This window comes from Podarcis filfolensis (assembly GCF_964270895.1).
Source record: "Podarcis filfolensis genome assembly, chromosome: 9".
NCBI classification, from domain to species: domain Eukaryota; kingdom Metazoa; phylum Chordata; class Lepidosauria; order Squamata; family Lacertidae; genus Podarcis; species Podarcis filfolensis.
Window position 1 is genome coordinate 7798220 of NC_139610.1, and position 17840 is coordinate 7816059.

Below are 17840 nucleotides of genomic sequence, written 5' to 3' on the forward strand. Positions count from 1 at the left end.
TCAAAAAGTTATTTACACAAATGTAGCAGCGGGAAAAGTATATCATTGCATTTGGGGACAAGACACTAAATGGAGTTTCTTCTCAGTGATAATTGGTTAGTGGGTATCTTCTTTTTCCCTTCCAATGTCTTCTTCCAAGTGGTATTTTTTGGGGGAGTGAAGTTATTGATAGAATCGCACCATCCACGTTATTGATAACCTTGTACATAATCTCCCCCAGTCCACAAATGCATCTCAGAATACAGCATTTAGGGGTGGGGTGGGGAGAGATCATGGCTTGTGTGAGAACTCCAGTGAATTGCACCCCCTTAAAACTGTGTGCCCCAGCCCACCAAATCTCTGAAATCCCTTCACACAATGTTGTGGCTTGTAGGATCAAGAAATAGAATTTCCAGAGCTTTGTTCCCAAGATATCTACTAGATATTTTGGAAAAAGGTTTGTCTGTCCATTTGGTTGTTCACTATACATTTAGATACCTGTGTAGGTAACACTGCCATACTTGGCAGAGGGTTTCTAAGGTGGGGACAGTGCTGTTTGTCGAAGTCTGGATGTCATTGAAACTTGTCTTTGCCCTTTATTTGACATAGTTTTGCTTGCATCTTGAAATATCATTACCAAAACCAGTCATTGTACTCCAGTGGTGGGGATGGAAGACTTCATCACCACCAAGATGCCATTTGGATGTTTGATTCATTTTTAATCAAGATGGTGGACTGAAACATGCTTTTGGAGCAACTAGACATAATTTTTGGCATGATGGGTCCAAACTCACAAATTGCACTAGCCATTTAAAATTCACAATATTTGTTGGTTTCTAAAAATATTCAGGCAGCGCTGGGCACATCCTAAAAGATAGTACTGCTAGGATTAACATATTATATGGATTGTTGGTTAATAAGAGAATCTCTTTATTGTTCAATTCTTCAATATTTACAAAGTTTATTTAAAAATTTTAAAAAAAATTAAAAGAGTTACTGTCTATATTTCTCTGAAGTAAAATTACAACCCAACCCTGTCTTACTACAGTACATTATCTCTCTTTTGTGTAATTTATATTTTACATTTTAATACTCTTAAGAATTCACAACCAGTTTGGTTTAATATTATGTGTTAACTGGACATCTGTATTATTATTTATTTTATAAATGTTTGGCAAAGTTTGCAAGATCAAAGTTAGTATGACAGCTATGATTTATATACAGAGTGGAATGAATTCTGCCTCCTCCTTTCTTGTTCTTCCCGCAAATGATAGTTAACTTGTGGACACACCAAAGCTATGCTGTTACTCATTCCACCTCTAAGATTTAAGTATTTTGGAACATGGTTTAATAGCTGATTTGGGCAAGGTACATAACTGGATGAGGAAGTTCCTTTGTTACACAAATAGCTTCTTCTCCAGCTCAGGAGCTCTGTGATTGTTGCCATACACAGTAAGTTTAAAATGCTAGTGTCACTGGCTTGGTATATAAGTGAAAGGCCAGTAGCTATCTTCCTATTTTACATGTGCAGAATGTGCAAAGCAGGGCTTCCCCAAACTTGGGTCTCCAGCTATTTTTGGACTACAATTATCATCCCTGACCACTGCTCCTGCTAGCTAGGGATAATGGGTGTTATAGTCCAAAAACAGCTAGAGATCCAAGTTTGTGAAACCCTGGTGTATAGCATATATTTACATTGCACATACATTTTGGATCACCAAACATTACCTATATTGCATATGCTAAAAGCCTAATGAATGGAGGAATCCAGAGGCCCCCTTCCGATATACCTTTGCTACTATGTATGGTCGTAATACATTGTAAAGGTAGTTTTCTTTACAAACTACCATTATGATAACATAGCCTCTTGGGATAGCCATCATTATTTGCATGGTTTATAAAGACAACAGGAAGTCAAATCAAAGAAGTTACAGCTTGCCCAAAATGGAGGCAATCTAGAAGGCAGCAATAACCACACCAGGGAAGGAAAATATAAATATCATTCAGTAGTCAAATACCATTCCTCTATTTTGCTTCTTGGAGCCCAGAGCTGAGCGCACAAACTACCCAGAAGGAACACATGTCCCACACCAGAGATACTGCCCCTTCCCATACTAGAATGATATATGCAAGACAGTAAACATTGAAGAAGTAGGCAAAATTTCAAAAGCTCTAATTTCCATTCATATGCTGCTTGTTGCAGAGAACACAACTATAACTTTGTTTGAAATTAGATCTAGACTGAAAACAGTTTAAAGGGCAAGTCTTTTAGCACACAACTGCTTACAGTTTTATTATTTACGTACAGTAAATGTTTTAAAACAGAAAGCATATTTAATATTTGCATAGTTTTACTAACCTTCCCTTCTAGCTAGCTACCTATAGAAAAGAGGCATTTTGGGATACATGATGGTAAACTAACAGAAACTTAATCAATAAATTCATGACCAGTTTCAATAAATCTGGTCTTTGATGGTGTCACACGGCCTCTGAAGTTTTGCAGCTTAAGTTGGGGACATTACTGGATGCTGCTCCACCTGAGTAAAAGGTGGCAGCAATGGCCAAGATCATTTTTAGTTACCAGTTTATGAAAGAAATTGGGGGCAGGGGGACTTGTGGATCTTCAGATGTTGCTAGACTACAACTCCCATCATTCCTGACCACTGGCCATGCCAACTGCACACAGTCCGAAATTACTGGTCACTTTTCCTTTTTTTGCGACTTAAGATCACCATCTAGTGACCAAGTTAAGAATTGCAGTCACCTCATTTGCCCATGAAAGTAATCTCCACTGCAGAACAGCAAGGGCAGTTGTTAACAACTATTGTTGATATGCTAGCCTAGCATGGGTAGGCAAACTAAGGCCGGGGGGGGGGGCGGGGGCGGATCCGGCCCAATAGTCTTCTAAATCCGGCCTGTGGATGGTCCAGGAATCAGTGTTTCTACATGAGTAGAATGTGTCTTTTTATTTAAAATGCATCTCTGGGTTATTTGTGGGGCATAGGAATTTGTTCATTCCCCCCCAAAATAAAAATATAGTCCGGCTCCCCACAAGGTCTGAGGGACAGCAGACCGGCCCCCTGCTGAAAAAGTTTGCTGACCCCTGTGCTAAAGACACTCCATTGTGGAACTTTTTGCATAAGTAAACAATCCACCTGTGAATGAAGCTACTTCACCTGCTTAAATGGATTACTTATCTCTTGTGGGTAGGAGGGAAGCTTTGAATCCAACTTTATAGGAGACAAAGCAAACTGTCCTTCTGTGGTGGGCTGCTCCCAACCTCCTGAGACTGAGCCCCATTTATGTTTGTGGTATCCAATTAAGAGCTGCTCTTAAAAATATGATAGTAGCAAACTGTTACTGATGTAAAATGTGTATTAGTTCATGCGTTTCAAAAAAAATAAACAAAAAGTGTTGCTGCATTGGGGGGGGGGATGGTGACTTGCCATTTTGTTTTTGCGCCTGTAACCCAGGTTCTGGGATCCTTTGGCTCCTAGCTTTTCCATCTCTGTTTCTAACACTAACTGCAGATGATGGAAGGAGCCCAAAAATGTTTGGAAGGATACAGACTTCTCATTACTAAAATAAAGCAGCAGGTCTCAAAATGAATATTGATTTTTGTTCTGTCTCACATTTTTCAAACATATCATTCAGTGCTGAACTGGGTTTTTAACAAACCAGAGGGCAGAAGGGGCTGGTGGAGAAAAGCAGGGGCCAACATCACATAATGATCTTCTTGGCCAAATCAAACTCTAAACCGATGTTTCTCAAGCTTGGGTACCTAACTGTTGTTGGACTACAACTCCCATCATCCCTAACTAGCAAGGCCAGTGGTCAGGGATGATGGGAGTTATAGTTCAACAGCAGTCAGGGACCAAGTTTGAGAAACACTGCTCTAAACCAAAGTCTCTGTGATCCTAGTTAGACATACTGTGCACTCAACATTGCCACTGATGAATGCTTATGTTCCTGTGTAAAGATAGCTCCAGCTTTATCAGTGAGACAGTAGCAGATCTGCCTTGGACTGTTACAGGATTTGCAGTTCTCATGCCTTTGCTGCCCTCACTCCCACTCTTGCTAACAAATTTTACCATTAATGAGTTTTTAAAAAGGTATGCTATTTCGTTCTTTGAATATTTAACCATATTTGACCAAGATCAAATACTAAGCAATCAATTGACCATATTTGACAATTGTGCCAACTCTAACTCACTTCTAATAATACTTTATAAGATCATAAAGTGTTCACATGCACTCCACCTTTATTTGCCAACTTCTAGTCCCCAATGAAAGATGTAGAAGACATATGAAAGAAAGAAAGAAAGAAAGAAAGAAAGAAAGAAAGAAAGAAAGAATACAGAGTGGCGACTTCAAATGTAGTTTTATTTTTGAGATGCTGTGGAAGAGATATTTGGACTTTTTTTTAAAGAGTTATACTAATGGAGGAAGTGCCAAAGAACTTTTAAAGCTTATTGTGTCATAAAGTCATATTCTGTGGACTCAGTGATCTAAACATCAATGTGGCTCCATCACATCTTTCAGTTTCTGAGAGAACCTCATCACAGAAATAATAATGCTATATAGTATGGAGAAAAAAATCAAGGTAACATTGTACATCAACTTAGTTATGCATCTAATACCTAATGTTCAGCACAGTATCTTGTTTTGAGTTCATGGTGGCGCTAGAGTAACACTAGAAGATGTAAAGGCTTGTTTTAAGAAACTCAAATGCCCTCACCACCAAATTCAAGAAAAGTTTAAATACAGAGTTTTCTTTTCTGGTTCCCCCAAACTTAAAGTCATAAAAGTACTTTCAAATATTAAAAGAATATAGAACATCTTCAGGTCTAAGAATATAATCTGGAAATCTGCCACAGATTTCTTACGGCTGTAAAACAATGGCAAGGTCACACATGGCCTCAGATTTCTCCTCCTCTGCTACAGATTTCTCCATCTTCTGCGTATTATGAAAGAAACTTGCCAATGTATTGGAAATACACCACACATACATTTCCAAGACATAAAGTTCATGAAGATATAAATCTGAAGCTGTGACTCCTCTGTATATTACATACACATATGGAAAAATGTTGAGCTATGGTTACTGTTTCAACATGTAGAGTTAATCTGAATCAGTACATTTTTGCACAGATTACAGTATTGGATTTGGATTTGATATCCTGATTTATCACTACCCGAAGGAGTCTCAAAGCGGCTAACATTCTCCTTTCCCTTCCGCCCCCACAACAAACACTCTGTGAGGTGAGTGGGGCTGAGAGACTTCAAAGAAGTGTGACTGGCCCAAGGTCACCCAGCAGCTGCATGTGGAGGAGCGGGGAAGCGAACCCGGTTCCCCAGATTATGAGACTACCGCTCTTAACCACTACACCACACTGACTTCTCAGAGCGGCAACTGCCATACCTGGTGACACCAAAGATTGACCTTAAGAAACCTGATAGAACTTTTATCAACACTTGAACTGAAATCCAAATGTGAGAACCATATAAAGCTTAGCATGTGTTTTAGCACTAAAAACTTGCAATATGGAGGGGTTTATTAAGGAGAGGGAATCGAACCCGGTTCCCCAGATTACGAGTCTATCACCCTTAACCACTACACCACACTGGCTATGGTATTGGCTATGGCCCATGGCAGGGGACAGAAAAGGAAAGCAGGAAGCAGATACCGTAAGCATGTTCCAGTCTGCTAACTATGGTATAGAAATTGGGTACCCATGATGTATGAACAGGGTGATTATGATACTATAAGAAAACTCTTATAATGTCTGGCTGAATAACCAATAAACAACCTAAAGTATTATATCTCAGTTCTGTGACATGTTAATTATAGGGACATTCATTTTCTAATCCGTTTGACTTGGAAAACAAGTAGCAAGGGTTAATAATTGTGAATTTTTAAAATCTTCTGATATCTGAAGCATCTCTTTAAGATATTCCGTCTTAATTTTATATAATAAACATGTTAAAATCTGCACCTGTAGGGTTGTATTCAGCATGAACCTCTGCAAACTGCATGTTCCTACAGGTGGGATGTGATTTTCTGCTGATTTCCATTTTTTCTGCTCTCTATGCATCATGAAAAGTCTGTTCTGGATAGCAGAACCCTTTGAATAAATTGGAAGATGGTGCTGGGGGTAAACAATATTTCCTCCTGCTGCTCTTGTAGCAAGAAGCCCCTACTGGGAAAAAAAAAATATTCCACTGATGGAAATCATCCATAGGAGTACTGTCTGCAGTGTCCTATGCTGTGGAGCACTATTCCAGCAGAGATTTAGCAGGCATCCTCATTTTTTTTACTTTCAGGTGCCTCAAATACTTTTTTAATGCTGCAGGCCTTTGCAGCAGTTTAATCTGAATTAAGTAGCACCTGTATGATCATCTATAATGACACAAGATGTCTACCAGCAGGACAGCACACCAAATGGCAATCAGACCAGAAGAGGGATGAAGCACAACCCATGAACAACCAACACTCAAAAAGGATCTGAATGGTAAGGGTGACAAAACTCTAACCCTCCACTGCTTAGGAAGAGCTACCTGCTCCAATGCTCAGGGAAATATGTAAGTTTTATGTGCAGAAAACGTGAGGCAGAGAGCTATCAGCAGCAAGCCCAATTTAGGAATAGTGAGCCAATGATTCTCAAGCTATGGAACATATTACTATTAAGAATATAATAACAGCCTGCTGGATCAGGCCAGTAATCCATCAGTTCAGCATCCTGTTTCCCACAGGAGTCCCACAAGCAGGACCCAAGAACAAGAACACTCTCCCCTCCTGCTGTTTCCAGCAACTTGTATTTAGAAGCATACTGTCTCTGACAGTGGAGGCAGAGCATAGCCCAGGGTGGTCCAACCTGCAGCCCACGGGCCACATGTGGCTCACGAAGTCTTTTTTGACATTCAAGAAAACAACTTAAAGCCTTGAAAAAGGGTCATGCACTGTTAACGAAAGCGGATACATCTGTTTGTGTATTAAATCTGTTTACAGAGCCTAGGGCTTGCCGATCAGAAGGTCAGTGGTTCGAATCCCCATGATGGGGTGAGCTCCCGTTGTTCGGTCCCAGCTCCTGCCCAACTAGCAGTTCGAAAGCATGTCAAAATGCAAGTAGATAAATAGGTCCCGCTCCAGCGGTAAGGTAAACGGCGTTTCCGTGCGCTGCTCTGGTTCGCCAGAAGCGGCTTAGTCATGCTGGCCACATGACCCGGAAACTGTCTGCAGACAAACACTGGCTTCCTCAGCCTATAGAGCGAGATAAGTGCGCAACCCCAGAATCATCCATAACTGGACCTAACAGTCAGGGGTACCTTTACCATGTACCGTATTTTTCACTCTAGAAGATGCCCTTCTCCCTCCTCGGAGAAAAGCCCCCAAGTGCTGCACACACATTCCGTGCGCTCTTTAAAGGGAGCACGGCTCTTGGGGGAGCCTTAGCCGCGTGCAGCCTCTCCCAGGCAGGGGATGAAGACTCCCCTTGCCTGGGAGAGACTGCACGTGGCTAAGCCAGAACAGTCTCTCCCGGGCAGGGGATGAAGACTCCCCTTGGCCGGGAGAGGCTGTGCGTGGCTATCCCATAAGCCAGGACAGCAAGCGGGATCACTGCGCAGCCTCTCCCGGGCAGCGATTGAGAATTTTTTTTTCTTGTTTTCCTCTTCCAAAAACTATGTGCGTCTTATAGAGTGAAAAATAGGGTATATTAAATAATTTTATTATTTTGCAAACACTTTAATTTATGATATGGAAATTTTATTCAGTGTGTGGCTCACAGGCTCAGTGTCAAAATATTCTTGCAACCTACTGGGCATGGAAAGTTGGACTGCCCTGGCATAGCCATTAAAGCGAGAAGCTATTGATAGCCTTGCAGGATATGGAATACCTGAAAGGGGCAGCAGCGGCAAAGACAAGTGCCTATGTGCATCTCCACATATGAGATGCGAATGCAGCAAACCTGGAAGTATTTTTCCAGCTTTCACCATGCGCACATGTGCAGATCCGCAGCTCCAGAACAGATCCCGTGCGCAACCGGAGGTACCACTGTATTTCAGAGAACACTGAATCCTAAATATGTTACCTAAGTAAAATCAGCAGCTGAAATGCTGCTCAAGACATTAAGACTCATTAGATGCATTGGTAGGATCTTCCCACTAATGGTTTCATGGGCTGGACTCCTTACTCAACCCCCAATACATAACAAATGTAAATCCAAGTTCATGGAAGATCTTTGACATCATCATGTCTTCTCATGTCTGTCACTCTATCTGACTGGTTTTCCAATTCCATATAGTATTTTATTGAAAGATATGCCAGTATTCTTTTTGCCAGCACCTAATTAATCTTTTATAGGTCTACAGGTCCTCGTGTGTCTGTAGTGAAGATGCTGGACACGGTCACTCAGAAGAGTGACAGAACACAGCAGAAGGGTTGAGGCTTAAGATTAGCAAGGAACACCAAAAGAGCAAGAGCCTTTATTTGTTTATAGAAGACATACAGCGCCCCAAAATTTTTGAGCAAAACTCAGAGCTCATCTAGTTTATTATGGTACCTATACATAGTCAGGAAATAATGAAAACAGATCAAAGGTCAACTTTTGGACAAGGTGTATGCACACTCTGACCTACACATCCTCTAAGCCAGCGGTCCCCAGACGTCAGGGGATCTCTGTAACTCACCCAGGGTGTGTGTGGCACCATTCACATAACAAAAACGACCATAGTGTAGGCCTGGGCGATATATCAATATATCACCCAGGATCGGTATGGAGGGAGACCACGATAACAGCTTCACTCAGTGGTATATCGCTGGTGGAACAGTCACCGCTCAAGTCCCTCGGCCTCCAGCGCCCAGCGTGCTGAGGGAGAAACAAACTAGCCAGGAGCTGGAGGCAGAGGAACCCAAGCAGTGGCACTTTCACCAGTGATATACCACTGGTGAAACCGCCATCGCACTCTGCGCAGGCAGAGGGAGAAACAAGCTGCACTGGCGAATTGCCGATAAGGCTTGTTCTTCCCTCCACTTCCTTAAACTGCTTGGCTGAGGAGCGTGCTGCTGCCCTCCCCTCAGCAAAGCAGTTTACGGAGCCCCTGACCCGCCACCGGTTTGCAGAACCCAGAGGCGGAATGGGGGCTCTGTTAAAATGTTCCCCCTCCTCAGATGAGAGTCCCGTCTCCGCTCCTGCTTGCACAAGAGTAGGAGTGGGATCGGGGCTGCTTAGCTGGGAAACATAAAGCCTGTCCTTCCCAGCTGAGAGAGCCCTGACCCCACTCCTTGCAGACTTCACCTGGGAGGGTGGGCTGTGTTTTTCCTCCTCGGGTGAAAGAAAAAGGCAGCACACCTGCACAAGTAAAGGCTAAGGTAAACACAAGTAAACACACGGAGCCTGCCCAAGGAGCCCAGAGTCCCTTGCCGGTCGCGCACAAGTATTGGCCACAACCCGCAAGGCGCTGGGGTGAAAGCACCTCAGCTCACATGGTGAGAGCTGCGGCAGTTTCACCCGGCACCCTGCCGGCTGGGGCCAATGCAGTTTTTTTCAACATCACAGTTTAACCAACATCGCCCAACCCTACCCCAGAGCTAACAAAATTTTCAGAAGTATTGAGGCCATGGCTTGGCTTTTGAAAAAGGGGGTCAACAGCACTTAGCTAAGAGGGAACCAGTGCTCTAAGCTTAATACACTTATCCAGAACCCTTTCAGTAGCAGAAGTGACTTCAATTTTCTCTCTGGGATCCTTTCAGCGGCCGACTGGACTTGGGACAACAGTACCCAGCAAAGTTAGAAATTTGAATAGGCTGATAGGAAATAAGTGAGATACACCTCAGCAGGAAAGAACAGCACACAGGTGAATTCCAAAGGGGGTGGCAAGGAGAATTTGTTTTTTGGCGGGGTGGGAGAGTTGAAATTAACTTGAACAAATTCCTTAACCAAAATTATAGATTTGGGAATGGAGGAAAATTGAGGGACTTGGGCTGTAATCTATGTACACTTACTTAGAAGCAAGTTCCTCTGAAGTCGGACTTCAACAAGCAAGTGACTTCCTTTTCCCTAGGATCCAGGCACAACAAAAATGGTAAGAAAAGGAGGGGGGAGCAGAATGAGAGGAGTAAGTAGGTAGAAAAACCTAGAGCAGGCAAGCTGGAAAGGAGAGAAGATCAAGAAGTGAAGAGCTTCTACCTACACACTTTTAATACATTCTGAATGGTTTAATTACTATTTTGCAAAGATCCTTCAATTTCTGCAGAATTAATTTTAATTTTTAAGTATTATTAATCAATTTAGGCCCTAAATAAACAAAGGAGATTTATGCCAGGTAAACTGTGAAAGATAGCAAAGATAATATTAAGGGTATAAAATGTTGTTACATTCTCAACCAAGAGGATGGCAAATATCCAGCCTTGCTGCAAATATAATGGGGGGGGGGAATGGAAGCTGGGGTACTGTATTTGGTTAAATTAGTTAAAAATAAACTATGATTTAAAATGAATCAGCAGTGTGCTGCCGTATGCTGCTCAAAAATCTCTGCTTCACTCTTGTCCTGCTCCTGCTGTTGACATGCTGGGGAGGAAACAAGAGACTTTGTTTGCATTATGTGCAAACCAATGCTCATGGTTATCCCCATCCACCTCCAAAAACAAAACCCATGAGCGGCAAGCCTGGCACATTGCCAGATTAGATACCTGAAAATGTTGGCTTTGCAATGTGAAACTCATTTTCCATATCCAATTTCAGAGGTAAATACAGTAAGAAACACTCCAAATCTCCCAGATCTTCACATTCCTCAAGCGCTTTACTAGCAAACCACACCAGTGAATGAATTCCAAAACACAGCCCAAGACTTCTTTTCCTTACAGGAATAGTTTGATATACCTGACAGTTATCTCACAATTAAAACAAAACAGAACAGTCTTTAACAAAATTACTGTTACTTGAAACAGAATACTATAGCCGAGTACAACAGTTCAATAAAAGCAGACAAAATACAGATTTTGATAAGAGTGGAGTAGCACCTATTACAAGACATCAAATATGACAAATTTTATTTTTTTACTTTATTTTTCTCTTTTTTTTTAATATTACACTTTCAGCTTTCTGACAGAATTGCATGGCTTGAAAAATAAATAAAAAAGCCAGTGTTAAAGTGAAGTATTAAGTATCAGAATAGTTGAGCATTCTTCCAAATGCTATCATCCCTGCCCACAAAAGTTTTATCCACTTTCCCCAAGATAAGTGGAACTCAACAACACAGCTTCTATCTATCCCCCCCCCCAACCAACCCCCGCCCCCAAGCTACTTACATTAAGAAACAGGCAACGTTCAAGAACTTTAAAGCATATATATGCATGTCTGGGAATTAGAAAGCCTACCTGTTCTGGGAGCAGTTGCACTGCCCCAAAGAAGCAGGTATGTAGCTTGTGGGTATTTCTTAATTCCAAACTGTGACTTGAAGACCAGGTGGCTTGGGTAAACAAAAATATCTTTACTCTAGTGCCGATAATGTAGGGGACAGAATTACCTGCCTGGGGAAAGTTCTACACATGGGGCACCACTGCAAACAAGATAATCTCTTGAGTCTATCTACACTCAGTTCTTGTTGGGGGCACCACCATCAAGGCTTCTTTTGCAGATCTCAGAAGCACAGGTTGACAGGTCAATGTTTCCCAAACTTGGGTCTCCAGCTGTCTTTGGACTGCAGTTCCCATCATCCCTGACCCCTGGTCCTGCTAGCTAGGCATGATGGGAGTTGTTGTCCAAAAACAGCTGGAGACCCAAGTTTGGGAAACAAGAAGGAGGGGTAAACAGGGCTGGCCCCAAGACATTTTGCTGCATAAGGCAAAGGAAAATACCCCCCCCCAATTATTCTGTATGTATGCTTTTGTTGAGATTCCTGCATTGCAGGGGGTAGGGCTAGTTGATCCTCGGGGTCCCTTTCAATTCTACAAATCTTACTACAGACTCTTAGTATAGAGGGCAATTATAATGGCATTTTCTTTAACACTGGCCATGGGACAGCATCCTCCACTACACTAAACTAGCTTAGGAGATGCAGGGCAGATTGCTTGGCACACATAGCTCTGTCTGTTCCATGCCCCAAGCACCTGCCACCTGAGGAAGCTGTCCCACTCAGCCTAAAGGCTGGAGGTGTGTGATGGGGATGCAGTAAAAAAAGGGGGGGTACTACATGGTACAGAGAAAACACTCCGGATCAGAGGGAGAGAGGATTTTAGAGGGTTTTTTAAAAAAACAAAACCCTGCAGTGATGCAAGGAAGAGAGAGCGTAATTCTTCATATGTGGAATATTTACTTCCAGGCTAACAATTTCAAGTTATAATTAAGCAGTCGGACTGTGAGCACTTAGAAAAGGATGTTATGATTACTAAGAGCCAGCAAGGGTTTTTCAAAAACATGACATATGAATCTCATTTTTTTTGAGAGATACAAGCTTGATGGATCAGGGAATGCTGTGGATGTAGTATATCTTGATTTCAGTAAGGGTTTTGACAAAGTCTACCATGTTATTCTTGCTGAAAAGCTGTATTATTATTATTATTATTATTATTATTATTATTATTATTATTTATACCCCACCCATTTGGCTAGGTTTCCCCAGCCACTCTGGGTGGCTTCCAACAAAATATTAAAAATACAATGAAAATAAAAAATCAACCATTAAAAACTTCCCTAAACAGGGCTGCCTTCAGATGTCTTCTAAAAGACAGGAAGTTGCTTATTTCCTTGACATCTGATGGGAGGGCGTTCCACAAAAGCAGGTGCCACTACTGAGAAGGCCCTCTGTCTGGTTCCCTGTAACTTCACTTCTCGCAGTGAGGGAACCGCCAGAAGGCCCTCGGCGCTGGACCACAGTGTCTGGGTTGAACAATGGGGGTGGAGACGCTCCTTCAGGCATACTGGGCCGAGGCGGTTTAGGGCTTTAAAGGTCAGCACCAACACTTTGAATTGTGCTCAGAAACATACTGGGAGCCAATGTAGGTCTTTCAGGATTGGTGTTATGTGGTCTCAGCGGCCACTCCTAATCACCAGTCTAGCTGCCACATTCTGGATTAGTTGTAGTTTCTAGGTCACCTTCAAAGGTAGCCCCACGTAGAGCGCATTGCACTAGTCCAAGCAGGAGATAACTAAAATGTGGACTGGACAAGATAACTGTGAGATGGATTCGTAGCAGGTTGACTGACCAAACCCAGAGTTCTCACTACTGGTTTCTCATCATTCTAGAAATAAGTGACACGTCGGGTGCCACAGGGTTCCCTTCCAGGCCCATAATGACTTGGATGACGGAATTGAGGGGATGCTCATCAAATCTCAAATGACACCAAACTGGGAGGGGTAGTCAATGCCACAAAATACAGAAACAGGATTCAAGACAACCTTAACAGATTGGAGAACTGGGCCAGAACTACGAAAATGAATGTCAATAGGGACAAATTTAAGGTTCTGCATTTAAGCAGGAATAATCAGCTGCACAAATATAAGATGGAGGACAAGTGGCTTGCCAGATCTAAATGTGAAAAGAATCTAGGGGGCCTTAGTAGGCCATAAGCTTAACACGAGTCAACAATAACAACAACAAAAGCTAATGTTATGCTAGGCAGAGTGGATAAAAATCAATGATTTAAAAATAAATAAATTTTAAAAATCATTTTTTAATTTAAATTGGATTTTTAAAATGCTTTTGGAGGAAAAATCTTTCTAAAGATAGTTTTCTATTTAAGTTACATTACAGTACAAAGGTTATTCATCAGGAAATAAGGATTTGTTGTAAGTTTTTCATGTGTGCTAACACTCAGTCTAAGTTTTTGTTTGTTTGTTTAACCACATCACTTAACAAACATGGATACATATGCTATAATGTTATTGTTTTAGTTGTTTAAATTGTTATTAAGGAAGTTATTTTTTCCTTCCAATAAAGTACAACAGAAAAGTTGTCCAAATATAAACAGTTAACTTATTAAACTTCACAATAATTTCAAAATTATCTGTCTATGTATTTCTAATAGTATAACAAAATCAGTAATTTTTGATATAACTGTAAAAACTACTCTGAAAATTTATTATTCCAAAAATAAAACTATCTGGTTGTAAATATTAAGATTATACCAGCAAGAATGAGTATTTCTGTAAAAAAAATGATTTAAATCAAGTCTTACTGACTAGTGGGTTAAATCGAATTGATTTAAATCAAATCTACCCTGATTCTAGACTTCATCAACTGTCCCAGTCAAGGGAAGTAATAGTACCACACTATTCTGCCTTGGTGAGACCACACCTGGAGTACTGTTTTCAGTTCTGGGGGCCACAATTTAAGAAGAATATAAAGAAGCTGGAACATGTGAACAGGAGAGAGACCAAGGTGATCAGTGGTCTGGAAACCAAGCTGATAAGGAACAGTTGAGTGAGTTGGGCATGTTTAGCCTGAAAAAGAGGAGACTGAGAAGATCAGTGTTAGAAACTGATAAAAGCTAGGAGCCAAATGGCACCTTAAACCTAGATTTCAGTCCAGGGACTTTTTTACACGATTACAAAGCACATGAAGACAAGATGGGGGATCTAGCTAAAGATGGATAAATGCTGTGCACAAATGACAACTTAAAAAGAAACCGCACAGAAGCAATCAAGTAGAAAAGCTCTCTAGAAAAGATGTGACTGCAGTTTCATTCTAGCAAAAGTAAAAACCAAACCTCTTTTACTCAATTAGAGGGGGTAGTTTGCCAAAACTTGTATCTTTATAAACTTGTGAACAACTTTACAGACAGAATTTAATTGGTTCTTTTTTCAATTTTTAGTATCTGGAGGGTTGCAACCAGCCACAGCAAAACAGGTCATACAGAGAACACACTAGACTAGGGCTGGGCGATATCTGGTTTTCAATATCATGATGTATCACTAGCTAAACATCACAATATCTTGATATATCATAATATATACCTGTGGTGGCAGAGGGCCTCGCCAGACCTCCCCACGGTGGAGGAAGGCCCCGCGGTATCCTCTGCCGACACAGGGAAGAGTGCCACACCCTCCACCGCTGCGGGGAGGTACGGGGGGACCCTTTACCCCTGCAGGGAGGCCCAGCAAGGCCCTCCACCACAGCAGATATATATTGTGATATATCAAGATATCGTGATATTTAGCTAGTGATATATCGTGAAGTTGAAATCCAAATATCACCCAACCATACCTGGAATCAGTTTTCTAACAGTAAGAAAATTTCAGAACAACATCCCCAATTGCACATCATTAACTGTTCAAATTTATGTGACACACAGTGAACTTCTTTCTGAATTCAAGTTTTCTGCTCTCATAACTTCCTGTCAAAGAAATTCTGCAGGACAATTTCAAGAGTTTGGTTCTTTGTGCATATTACTGACTGGTCCTGCAAGAGACATATTCCAAATTACTTGTTCCATAAAGTTTACAACCGAGGTACCCAATACTACATGAAAGATGATTCAGGATCTTGTCCATGTTATCTTTCAAATACATATGGCAGTTGTGCAACACAGTAGCTGGATACTAAAATATTGATTCTGCGCTTCCAAAAATATTGAATTAAAGTGTGGCGGGGGGAGAAATGTTTGTCAGGGAAAAATAGCCAACATGTGAGTCATGAGCCATTGAGGAGAGGGCTACTAGCCATGATGGATATGATCGTTCTCCATGGACTCAGAGGCAATAATCCTTCTGAATACCATTACTGGAAACCATAGAAGGGGAGAGAACTTTTGTGCTTAGGTCCTGCTTCCAGGTTTCCTGCAGGCATTTATTCAGCTACTGTGAGAACAGGATGCCACTGGCCTTATCCGGCAGGCTCTTCTGTTCTTAATCAAGACATAACAATTGCTTTACAAACAATAAGCACTGCTTCTGAATTCTTCACATTTTTGTAAACTAGCAATACTATGCAATTTCTAGGGATAAAGAGGGGGGGGGAGGAAAGATGCCCAACTATAAAATTGTATTGCCAATACATTAGACAGAAGGGGGGGCAACCTGAAGGCTGCGCTTCTACCATTTTTAAGTAGGCTCTATAGACAATTCAAGTCCCCCACTTTCAATAGTAAATTTTAATATGAAACCACCACCTGAACTAGATCATATGAATGCCCATACTGTACTTTATTTTTGCTTCCCCATCATTTTTCTTATCTGAGTGAAAGAGCTTTCGATCTGCAAGCAGCAATGCAGTGTAGGGAATAATGAGGTGCCAGAACTTGCAAGTTCTCAGCTGCTTATGCAACTCCACACTAATAATAGTAATAGTAATAATATTTTATTATTTATACGCCACCCATCTAATTGGGTTACCTCAGCCACTCTGGGTGACTTCCAACAAATTAAAACACCAAACTCAAACACTGCATAAAGCTAACAGAATGGCTAAAGTCCATTTGACAGAGGCCCCAAATAATAAAAAGCAATCCTTCAGCTTAATGCTATCCAAACATAATTCATACATCAGTATCTCTCCAAATCAGTGTTTGAAATTAGCCAGGGGGCAGGCTTTCGGCCACTTGAGACCAAGTGAAGATGCCTGAGTGCCAGGAGGGCACCTGACAATCTCTGCCATCTGGAGGTGGATGCCTGGGGATAATTGGATCTTGACTGTTTTCACACACTAAAACCACACCCTGTAGAATTCTGTTACATTTTAGATGCACAATTGGAAAGAATTTCTGTAACCAAAATGCTTTTCCTGTGCAGCCTGAGAAGGAGCAGTCAACATTAAGAATAAGAGGTTGAAATAGGCCAATGTATGTGACTGTATATGTGTGCATGTGTATGTATATGTATGTGACTGTGACTTTTCTTAAGCTCTCAAAGCTCTTAACCTAGCTGAAGGTTATCATCTGAACTAGCCAGATGTTTAACTGAGAATCAATCAGTCAGTCCATCATTTGACAGATAAGTCTTTAGAGCATCTTGCACGAAAATGGCAACCAGACATTCTGTTTTGGCAACTGTAACCTTGGGTTAAGGAGCCATTTTGCACCTAGTTTATACAGCTTGAGTTTCCAACACTGCTCCAAACTACTTTCATTTTATTCTTAGCTACATAATGAACAGAAGCCAGCATACTACTGACTTCAAGAGATTCAACCGATGATTGCAAGACAATGTGCTTCATGTAAATTTAAATGATGCCAACCTAGATGCCCCACACTGTCAGAGAGAAAATGCCTTCTTGAAGCCTAAGACTGGAAGACACAGTTCTGAACAAAAATGCTATCTGGAGGTAGTTCAACAATCATATCCAAAGATCTTCATTTAGCAGCACTAGACAGAGGAAGGACCAACCCAAGTCACTTTGCTACTGGAACTACTGTACTGTATAAAAATCAAATGGCATTTCCTTCCTCCATCCCCATCTCTAACATGGGGCACGACCCACTTGGAAATGTCCCTGCAAGAAACGGGAGCTGCACGTTTTGATCGTGCTTGTACAACTTGGGTACGATCTGCTCATCTTATGTTAACGGTTCCACCCGAATGGGATAAGGCCAACAGCAGGAGTACACACCTGGATAAAGGCCTGCAGGAAAAAGCAAACCTAAGGAGCGAGAAATCGAGAGTCGCGCCACCAACCCGCGCTACACGAAAATCTCTCTTACTCCCCACACATGAATCTGAAGAAGTGTGCATGCACACGAAAGCTCATACCAAGAACTAACTTAGTTGGTCTTTAAGGTGCTACTGGAAGGAAAAAATTTTTTTTTGTTTTGACTATGGCAGACCAACACGGCTACCTATCTGTCCCCACACATGTGCACGCATGCACACACACTCGGCCACCAAATCCACAGCTAATACGTGGTTTTTGCAGCCAACGGAGCTGTC

General features: G+C 41.6%; 1 protein-coding gene across 12 annotated transcripts in view; it reads right to left on the reverse strand.

The window, feature by feature from the left end:
• The window catches only part of LCORL (ligand dependent nuclear receptor corepressor like), a 62839-nt gene that overhangs the window by 43756 nt on the left and 1243 nt on the right, over positions 1 to 17840 (reverse strand). The gene's annotated exons all lie outside the window — the stretch shown is intronic.